Raw genomic sequence first — 10,249 nt, forward strand, 5'->3', positions numbered from 1 at the left:
AGTCCACAAGTTGATGCACATCTTTCACTAACTTGTCATAGTCTGCATCCAGCTTGTTCTTTTCTTCTGTCAACTGATGAATAGTTAGAGCACTTCGAAGATTATCATTCACCCTAGCAGACTTGCTCTCTTCAACCATTGATCAAAGCTTCAGCAATGCATTCTCCATTGTTGGGGGCCACTGCTCATCAACCCACTGAACAAACCCACAATTTTGACCTTCCTGGAAAAATTAGAAGGGCAAAATTTAGTACAATACAACTACTAAGAGTAGTAAGCAACAGTTAGTTCATGGCAGTACCTAATGTTGGCACTGACATTAACTGGATTTGCACAGCCATTTTCTAAGCAACAGGACCACATTGTAAAATAAATTAATGTAATCCTACAATGGATGATCAACTCATATATTTACCAGGCACCAGAGTAACACTCCATTCAACTTAGAAGTTGCTAAGCAGCCATGTGCTAAGCAACAGCAGTTGCTAAGAATTGACCATTAATATAATGAAATCCTAACAGTAATAAGCAACACAATGTGAACTACTTTGCCCACCTAAATACACTACACTAGCCTGCAGCAACAAACTAGCTAATGAGACTACCTACTGTCAGCAGTAAGCAATTGTTACTAACTGGCTCCACTGAACTTAATATTGAGCAACACTGCATTTGGAAAGAAGTGTAAATAAATAGCATGTGCACACAACAGGAGCATATATTTTAGCAGAAATGCATTCCACTGAACTTAATAATGATCATTCCTAACAAATTTAGCGTGCACATAACTGAATCACAGGTGGCAAACAAGACTCTGCCACTTTCAATGAACACATCCAGTGCTTAATCACCAAGGCAAGAAAATTACCGGCTCTGCACATGCTAAGAACCTTCTCCCAGTCATTGTTCCTTCGAACGCAACAAGCCTCTCTGATGGCTTCCCATGCTTCTCGCACAACACTATCAGATCTAGCTCAAGACCCTTGTAATCCGGGTCCTCAAGAGAGAAAGGCACCTGCCCAAGCAAAATCCAAGTTACCATCATGTGCAGAGGACGAGGAAAAATCTAATCAAACGAAATCCTAACAACAAAGACCACCTACACACAAAAATCCCCAAATTTCCTAAACCTAACCCTAATCCTAGCTCCAATGGAGTAACTTACCTGGTTCAGCCCATCGGTGGAGGTTTCGGAGGGCATGTACGGGAGGCTTGAGTTGTCGTCGCTGCTCTCGTCCTCCAGAACCATGGCTGCGGCGGCGTGCTGTGGCGGCCGGCGGTGGCGGGCGCAGGCGACGGCGAGGCAGAGAGCAGGAAGAAAGAAAGAAGAAGGCGAGCGGGGTCGGGGTCGGGGTCTGGCTCGGTCGCACATAAACGGTCCGAGCCGGCCTCGTCCGAGTCAGCGCGCAGCCAGCGCAGGCGACGCGCGCACTGGCCAGCGTGGCGCCTGACGGGCGGGCCCAATCGGTCAGCTTTAGTGTCAATACGTACAAAACGAGCTTTTAGTCTTTTTTGCAACGGCTAGCCCCAATCTTGGTACTGACACGTAAAAATTACCAATCTTGGTACCAATCTGCTTCCAATGCCCCAATTGTGGTACTTCTGTGCAATTTACTCTCGTGGGCCACATCAAGGGAGTATGGCATTTGTTTCCTGGCATGTGGACGACTGTGCAGACGGTACTCTCCGTTCTTCTTTACTATCCTACAGTGCATGCTTATAGAGAATGCGAAAGATGCCGCCAATAATTAAGGCTTGTAGTATTTGTTACATATGTTCCTTATTACTGAATCTCATTTAGGAGAGTGTGTTGGTTTAATTAGTGCTTGCTTTGGCTCTTTGGGTTAGCTATGTGTTGCTTTAATTAAGGCTTGTATTTGTTACATATGTTCCTTATTACTGAGTGTATGTTTTTAGTTTCTATTTCTTTTGTACGCCCCTGTGTTGTAACCTCGTTCCAATGAATCAAATGCGCTTCAGTTACATCTTATTGTCCTTGGCCAAACTGAAAAATCAAATGCGCTTCGCTTACATCTTGTTGTCGTGGAATACGTACCCGTGGCCTTGGCCAAACTGAAAAATGTGATGCGGTGCGCGATGCTATCTCAATTTCACGCTCTCACATTGTCTGACTACAAGAATCGAAAGTTGACTCCGTAAGCCCCAGAAAATGCAAGAGGAACCCTTCAAAAAAAACTTTGCAAAGTGGTAACACACATGCACATGGGTGATACACAATTTATGGTTAGCATCTTGGAAACAAGGGTGGAGTGGTTCAAGTGTTAGAAATTGAAAGGAGGAGATTTCTTGGACCGGACCCTGTCGGCCTAGGTGGTTCCGACTATGGCTAAGTCCGGTCCGGAGGTTAACCCTAGGCCAAGGGCCCTGGCCTCTGCTCCGGACCCAGCGCAGGACTGTGTTCACTGGGTCCGGGTGGAGTAGGCAGAGCGCAGCACAACTGCAGGGTGGCTTCGGACCCAGGCTGATATTTCCAAGAGATTTGCCGTATTTTCTTTCCATTTAATATGAGTCATTCAAATTTGAACTACAAGTACATAAATTAGTGGAGAAAATTGGTTAGAAAAATATGGCCTATGATCTTCTCCACATGTGGATGCCTTATGCAGGAAAATTCAGCAGGGCGATATGCAAAATAATTGTGTGGAAATTTTTTACAGTGCAATATTTCCAGGCACATCGCACACGGTTGAAGAACAGTGCGGATGATGACATGTGGGCCGACTTCATACGTTAAGTCCCGGAAACCCTCCTCACATTGCAGCCGTCGCGAAGTGCCACCACCCGTCGCCTATTGTCAATGCCCGTCAAAGCCGTATCGAACGGCAAATTCATAAACATTTAAATATAACAACTCACAATTCATATCCACCAACACACAAGACATATCACTCATTTCATACTACTTGCACAACCATCATAATTAATTAGGCAGAATTCATACTCTAAAATATATCTAAACAAGAGGTCAACATATAAAAAGAAAAATTCTCACTTAATTAGATGCGGGCTGAGGGCGCTGTCGTCGATTGGCCCGGCGGTAGGAGGACACCGACAGGGAGGAGGGCCGAATGCAGCTGGCGGGAGGAGGACGGGGGTGGGTGCGGCGGGAGAAGGGGGCGACAAAGGTCGGCGGCACGACGCCGGTCGAGCACAGGAGCGGCCTCAGCGGTAGAAGGGGGCGACGAAGGTCGTCGGCACCGCGCCGGCCGGGCACGGGGGCGGCTGCAGCTGCGGCGGGAGAAGGGGCCGACGCCATGGGGCGAGAAATCGGCGGCGCTGGGTGAAGTGTAAATAGCAAATCTTAGCCCTTCACAAGTATTTTGCTATATTTAAGTGATTTACAGCAATTTTTTGCATTTAATGCAAGTAATTCAGATTTGAATTACAAGTACATAAATTAGAGCATAAAAATGGTTAAAAAATATCTCGTATGATCTTCTCCGCATGTGGTGCCTTGTTCGAGAAAAATAAGCAGGGTAATATGCAAAATAATTGTGTGGAACCACATAAAAAATGCACTTTTTCGTTGTCGAAATTTTTGAAAATGTAAAAGAAGTCAAAAAAAGTTGAAACTAGGCATGGTGCCATGAATTGACTTCACAATGCAATGGTAAAAATCTGAGATGGCTCGGAGATTATTGCCATGTAGAGTCTTCACAAATCGAGCCATCTCCGATGAAGTTTCGTCGTTTCGTGAGGGAACCACTTAAATTTTGAGAGATAGTGGAGGTATCTCCTTTGTTTGAACATGATTTTTTTTGTATGCTCAACATACGCTATGAAATCATAATTGTGCAAGTTTGGCATTTTTCGTGGTTCATTTGCTATATTTAAGTGATTTACAGCTTTTTTTGCATTTAATTCAAGTAAGTCAGATTTGAACTACAAGTACAGAAATTAGTGGATAAAAATGGTTAGAAAATTCTCTATTATGATCTTCTCCACATGTGGATGCCTTGTTCAAGATAAATGAGCAGGGCAATATGCCAAATAATTGTGTGCAACCACATCCAAAAAGGACTTTTTTGTTGTCGAAAAATTTGAAAATGCAAATGAAGTCAAAAAAAAGTTGAAACTTGGCATGGTGCCATGGATTGACTTCATAATGCAGAGATAAAAATCTTAGATGGGTTGGAGATTGTTGCCATGTAGAGTCTTCACAAATCGAGCCATCTCCGATGAAGATTCGTGGTTTCGAGAGGGAACCACTTAAATTTTGAGAGATGGTTGAGGTATCTTCTTTGTTTGAATGTGATTTTTTTGTATGCTCAACATACGCTATGAAATCAGTGGGTGAAATGATCGTGGATTAGATTCATGATGAGTTATTTATTATTATGATGATGCATGATGCTAAGTTGTTATATGAGCATGATGATTTACTATATATATCAGTGGTGAAATGAACGTGGATTAGATTCAAGTGAAGGTAACATGTGGTGCACAGCGAAAGTACTACTAATCCAAATTTGATATAATCCACGTTTATTTCACCCACTGATATATATAATAACTAATCATGGTCATAAAATCATATGATGAAAGTACTGTATATAAAACCTATACAAATACAGCGACAATAAGTTGCATTTTTAAACATACAGGAAAATTTAGCAGTAGTGCTTTTTATAAGAAACGCTACTGCTACTTACTATTATCAGTAGCGCTGGTTTCATTCGAGCACTACTGCTAATTAGGTATATCAACCAGCGCTACTACTACCAGTTAGTTGTAGCGCCTTAGTGGTAGCGCTTGTACCAGCACCACTGATAGCTATAAATTAAGCACCACTGCTAGGGTTATCCCTATTAGTGTTCTCATGGATGTACATATTTGCTTCCGCGACAAGCACACCTGTGCTTCTTAGAAAGGAAAAAATACGTGCTTCCAGTAGAACCATAGATTTACTTCTCGTGGAGGGCAAATATTTGCTTTCACGAACTGTGCTTCTCAAAAAAGAAAAAAATTATGTACTTCCACGCGAACCACATATTTGCTTCTTGTGGAGGCGAATATTTGCTTTCGCGAACTGTGCTCCTCAAAAAAGGAAAAAAAATGCTTCCACAAGAGTTGAGTTGCTTCTCATGGAGGCAAATATTTGCTTTTGTGAATTGTGCTTCTCAAAAAAGGAAACAAATTGTGCTTCCATGATAAACACAGATTTGCTTCTCGTGGAGGCATAGATTTGCTTTCGCGGAAAAAAAGCCTATGCTTCTCGGAAAGTAAAAAGGTGAAAAACCACACCCGTGCTTCCGGCTATTTTTTTCTGCAATGTTTTTTGTAGGTTTTCCTATATTTGTTTATTCTCGTGGTATTTTTTTAAAGTTTTTCAAAACCTATTTACATGGGATCTAGTTTAAAAGATCTTGAAGGGGGAAATTCAACAGTGAAAATGGTTCAGCATTTGGACGCACCGTTCAAGAGATAAAACATTTTAAATAAACGAATCTTTGTTAAAAAGGAAAACTCTCAGCTTGAGACAAGTGATGCACATGTAGTGCCCCATTTGTTAGTGCCTGAGAAGGTGTGGAGAGTGGTCTTTGCAACGGGTAATCTCCCCTCAAAATAAATGCAACGGGTAATCTTTAACTAGTGACACACCCATCATTTACAGAAAAGGAAAAAAATGGGGCGGGTTGGTGAAGCCCATGTACCGGCCCTTCAACATTACACACCGGAGTGGCCCACCATTGATCAATCCACCTTACCTTTCCCTACCTCGGCCTCGTGTAATCTGTGTGGAGTTCATGACTCTTGGCGACATGCACTTTTTGATTGCCCCATGTCTAGGAGCACCTGGGCTTTGTCTTCGGAAATGTCTTGGATCATCTTAGTTCAAACAGTTTGGACTGTGCAAGGAAGTGGATCTTTGAAGCGCAAAAAGTACTATCTGGAGAGGAGTTTATCAGATTGGTGGTTTCACTTTGGGCCATATGGGAGCCCACCGGAAAGCTATCTATGAAGATATTCATAAGAGCCCTTATGCAATTCATAGCTTCATCAACTCCTATCTGGATGAAATAAAATCTAGGGTGCCAGTCAGAGGGAGTAGAAGCAGCACAAGTGTGCGTCCAACTGGTTGGATTGCACCGCCGGAAAACTTCTCAAAGCTCAACGTAGATACTACAGTACATCATCAAGGGCATGTTGGAGCTGTGGGGGCTATCTGTCGAGACCGAAGAGGGGTATTCCTTGGAGCATCTGCTATGGTTTATAACAATGGAGATCCGGCTACTTTGGAGGCGGTGGCCATTCGTTTCCTTGGAGCTGTGGGGGCTATCTGTCGTTGGCTATGATCTTATTCTTTTTTTTAAAACATTGAGGTGCAAGCTTTTGCAATATCACCTTCGTTTGGAAATACATGACGTTCATGTGTTCGGAAAATACATGACGTGGTTTGAATTAAAACCACATTGATGCCTGTGAACCTGAACCTTAATGATATTTGAAGCATGTAATCTGTATTTTAAGTACATATCAAATTTAGAAGCAAATCACCTTTATTAAGTTTTCATTTTCTTTCCTCACTAAAGTAAACACCCGTCAGAACTGTATTTATTCGTCTCAAAAGAATGCTTTGTCCCCTAGCCAATGACATTGTCTTTTAGGAACTATTGATAATCAACACTATCTTACTGTGTTGTCCATGGCATCTCGGTATAACATTAACTGGAATTGCGTTTGTCAAGTTTGTCATTTTCTCTTGTCAGTCTAGTACGCACTGTCGGATAATGATTTTGCTCTGCAAGCAGTCATTTTTGAAGCACTACTTTGTTCTATCTTTATTCTGAGTTCTGTGATTACTCTTTTTATGTCCCCATCGCTGTTTAATAGAAGTAAGTCAATATCTTCTGACCAGTCGACAGTGAATCAGGATGTCAATTAATGCATGCCGGGAATTTACTTGGTGACCCCAATTACATGTGAAACTTTGCTAGCCAGTGATGGAACTGTAATTGCCTCTCTCTGATCGATGTTTTATCTACTTCAGTCAGACATGCATGTACTGTTGGTAGCTAATCTGAGTTATGATATTGCCTTGTTTTGTAGATCAATCTCCTAGGGAAGCAGCAGATTGAGTTACAAATAACAAGGTACTCCTATCTATATTTAACCCAACAGGCCAAGACTAAAGCTGCCAAGGAGGGTGATGAGCGTGTGGCGCATCACGGGGATGGAAAGATCACGAGTGCCAAGACACGTCGCCAGACATGGACACAAGTTTTGGTCTGTTGCAATTCTGCATGGGTTCCGCCCCGCTGCTGAACCTTGAAGAGTTACGCAGATACAGATGTGATATGCTCGCTGGGGCCATGCATGCTAAGCAAGAAGCAGGTCGACACATTGAATAGCACAAGCCTGTTGCCTTGCGACGTTGCTCAGAAATTGCTGCGATGAGTACGTGCATACATCCAGTCTGGCCAATCCTACTGTGCGCCGCTATATATACGACGGTTAATAGTTCGTCCATTCGGTATATGGCAAAGGTATTTTGACCCCGGCCTGCAGGACCGTGCACAAATACTTGCACATCTCCTTTGCAGATGTGACATGGAATCGAGAGGGTACCTGCCTGTTGGGGAAATAAATGCTCAGCTTCATTCTTCTTCTTCTCGGCAGAGGAATGCTGCTCACCCGATTTGCTTCAAGACCTGGCCTTCATTTGTGTGTTCCAGAAATGCTACTTCATGCGCCTGCTTACTGGAGCACGCGCCATTGATCAGGAACAACCAGACTGCATTATCTTCTGAAAAAATCGACACATGTTAACTGAAGAAACCCATACCTATCGGTTGGCGTCACACCTGGCTGGCTCATCTTCGGCCGCAGGATCTTCATCTAACGCCAACTTACCGCTTCACCCCAAGTTATGACCGTGCATCAAGCGGCTCTGATGAGTGATGGCTGGAAATGTCGCTATTTGAATTACTACCTTTTACTATCCCCTTGTTCACATGCTTTTACTTTGGCGTTAATTAAAGTTACCTTTGGATGCATACGGCCATCTTTAGTTATTATTCAACACAGGTCTAACAGGAACATATATCAAGCCACTCAAAGCCACCACTCACACCTACAAAACTTGATAATGTGGAGTGCTCTCACTCCCCATATCCAAAACCGGTGCCGTCGCCGGTCCATTCACATAACGTATCGGAACCCACAACCGATGCAACAAATCTAAAGTGTACACCACATGCACATGTTTTAGACGCCGCCATCATCATCAAACCGCTGACCCATCTTCAGGAGAGAGATCTACATCATCCTTGCCAGTCCGTCCACCTGTCAACGGCGCCACCGCCCGTGCTCGTCCGTCCAAATGCGAAAATTCCGGAAGATCTATCGTGCGTAGCACCTGCCGACCATGCATGACACAACGTAGCACCTGTCCGCCAGGCATGACTTGACATCTCCACCGAAAGCTCCGTGCAAGACGAAGGCGCTCGACCTCCTGCCTCTGTCTTCCAGCTCTGCTCCACACACGATGCTCCCAAGAGAGAAAAGGACACCGCAGTACCGCCATCGTCCGATCTGGAAGACCAGATCCCAGGGTTTCCCCCGGAGCAACACGAGTGGGTTGATAGTAGTTACACGACAATGCCTTCATCAAGGTAACGACGCAGAACGCCGCCATCGCCTGCCATTGGCTCGGTTTTCACCGGCAACTATGTCTTCTCGACTCGCAGCCGGAACTAGATGGCGGATCCCGAGATCTGACCATCCAGCCTCATGCCGACCACCTCCGATGGAGGAGATAGCCACCACCGCCAGCGGCACCGGCCAGATCAGATCTGACCGGAGGCGCCGCCGACCAGTCAACCATGGCCACATCCCCTCCTGATACGCCCTCCCCACAAAGCCGCTGGAGCAGCGCCGAACCGTCAGGAAAGACGAAGACTGAAGGGCGATCTCACGCCGCCGGTCCTTCCAGACCGCGGGGTTGCAACCTAGATCCGCGCCGTCCCCATCACCGGCGGCGCCCGGGCTTAGCCGACGCACGGGACGATGAGGTGGAGGAGAGGGGGAGGGGGCGGCGATCGAGGCGCTGGGGTTGGCCCCCTGATCGCCCTGGAGGGAGCGATCGAGGGAGCCCTGGAGCGATATGAGGGGAAGGGAGGGAGGCCGTGAACGGAGGGTACCTGCCTGCTGGTGAAATTTAGAAGAGAAGGAAAACTCGTATCTAGCCGTTTTTAAACAAACCGCTTATCTACTTAGAATCATGAATAGTTTTTAAATTCATGAACTTTTTCCAATTTTGTCAAAAAAAATCAGATCTCCGAACATTTTTAAATTTTGTGAGAAAAAACCAAATTCATGATCATTTTTTTAAATTCGTGAACAATCTATCAATTTCGTGAACATTTATGAAATTCTGGAATATCATTCAAATTCATTGTTTCTTTCAAATTTTGAACATCTTTAAAAATCCACAGACCTCTTTAAATTTATTAAAATATTCAAATCCCCAAACATTTTATTTAAATTCGTAAAGTTTTTCTAAAATAATATTTTTCAAAGTTAACGGTCGACCGGTCAACTATTGACCGAGCGAACGAAGCGTGGAGCTGTGACCAGTAAAGCGTTGCATATGCATTCTCCTCTGCGTGTCCAGAAAATGTACGACACTACGAGGCTCCTGAGAGAGCCCGTGATTTCCTTTTTATCCGATTTTCCCCTTCAATTTTTATTTCCGATAATGTAGTTTTAGTAAAAAGATATTCACTATTTCTAAAAGTTCAACCTTTTGAAAATTAATCATGAATTTGGAATTGTATGCAAATTACAAAAATGTTCATGAATTCCAAAAAAGTTTGTGATTCAAAATATGATTGTGGTGAACTAAAAAAAACGTTTGCCAAATCAAGAAAATGCTTGTTAATTAAAAAAACTTTGATGTATTCAAAAACTGTTCGTCGATTCAAAATATGTTGATCCCCAAGTAAAAAAACTGTTCATGTATTTGAAATATGATTGGGGCGAACTCAAAAAATGTTCATGCATTCAAAAAAACTGTGAATTCGAGAAATGTTTATGAATCGTAAAATAATTTGGAGATTCAAAAATATTTGTAAATTCAAAATAATTGTGAATAAAAAATGATTGCTACAAATTCAAAACATATTTGTGGCAAATTAAAAAAATCACGAATTGAAAATATTTTTGTGGATAATTAAGACAATCATGAATACAAAATATGTTTGCGGGAAATTTGAAAAGTATTGGG

The sequence above is a fragment of the Triticum aestivum genome, chromosome 2D (assembly GCF_018294505.1).
Source record: "Triticum aestivum cultivar Chinese Spring chromosome 2D, IWGSC CS RefSeq v2.1, whole genome shotgun sequence".
Taxonomy (NCBI): Eukaryota; Viridiplantae; Streptophyta; class Magnoliopsida; order Poales; family Poaceae; genus Triticum; species Triticum aestivum.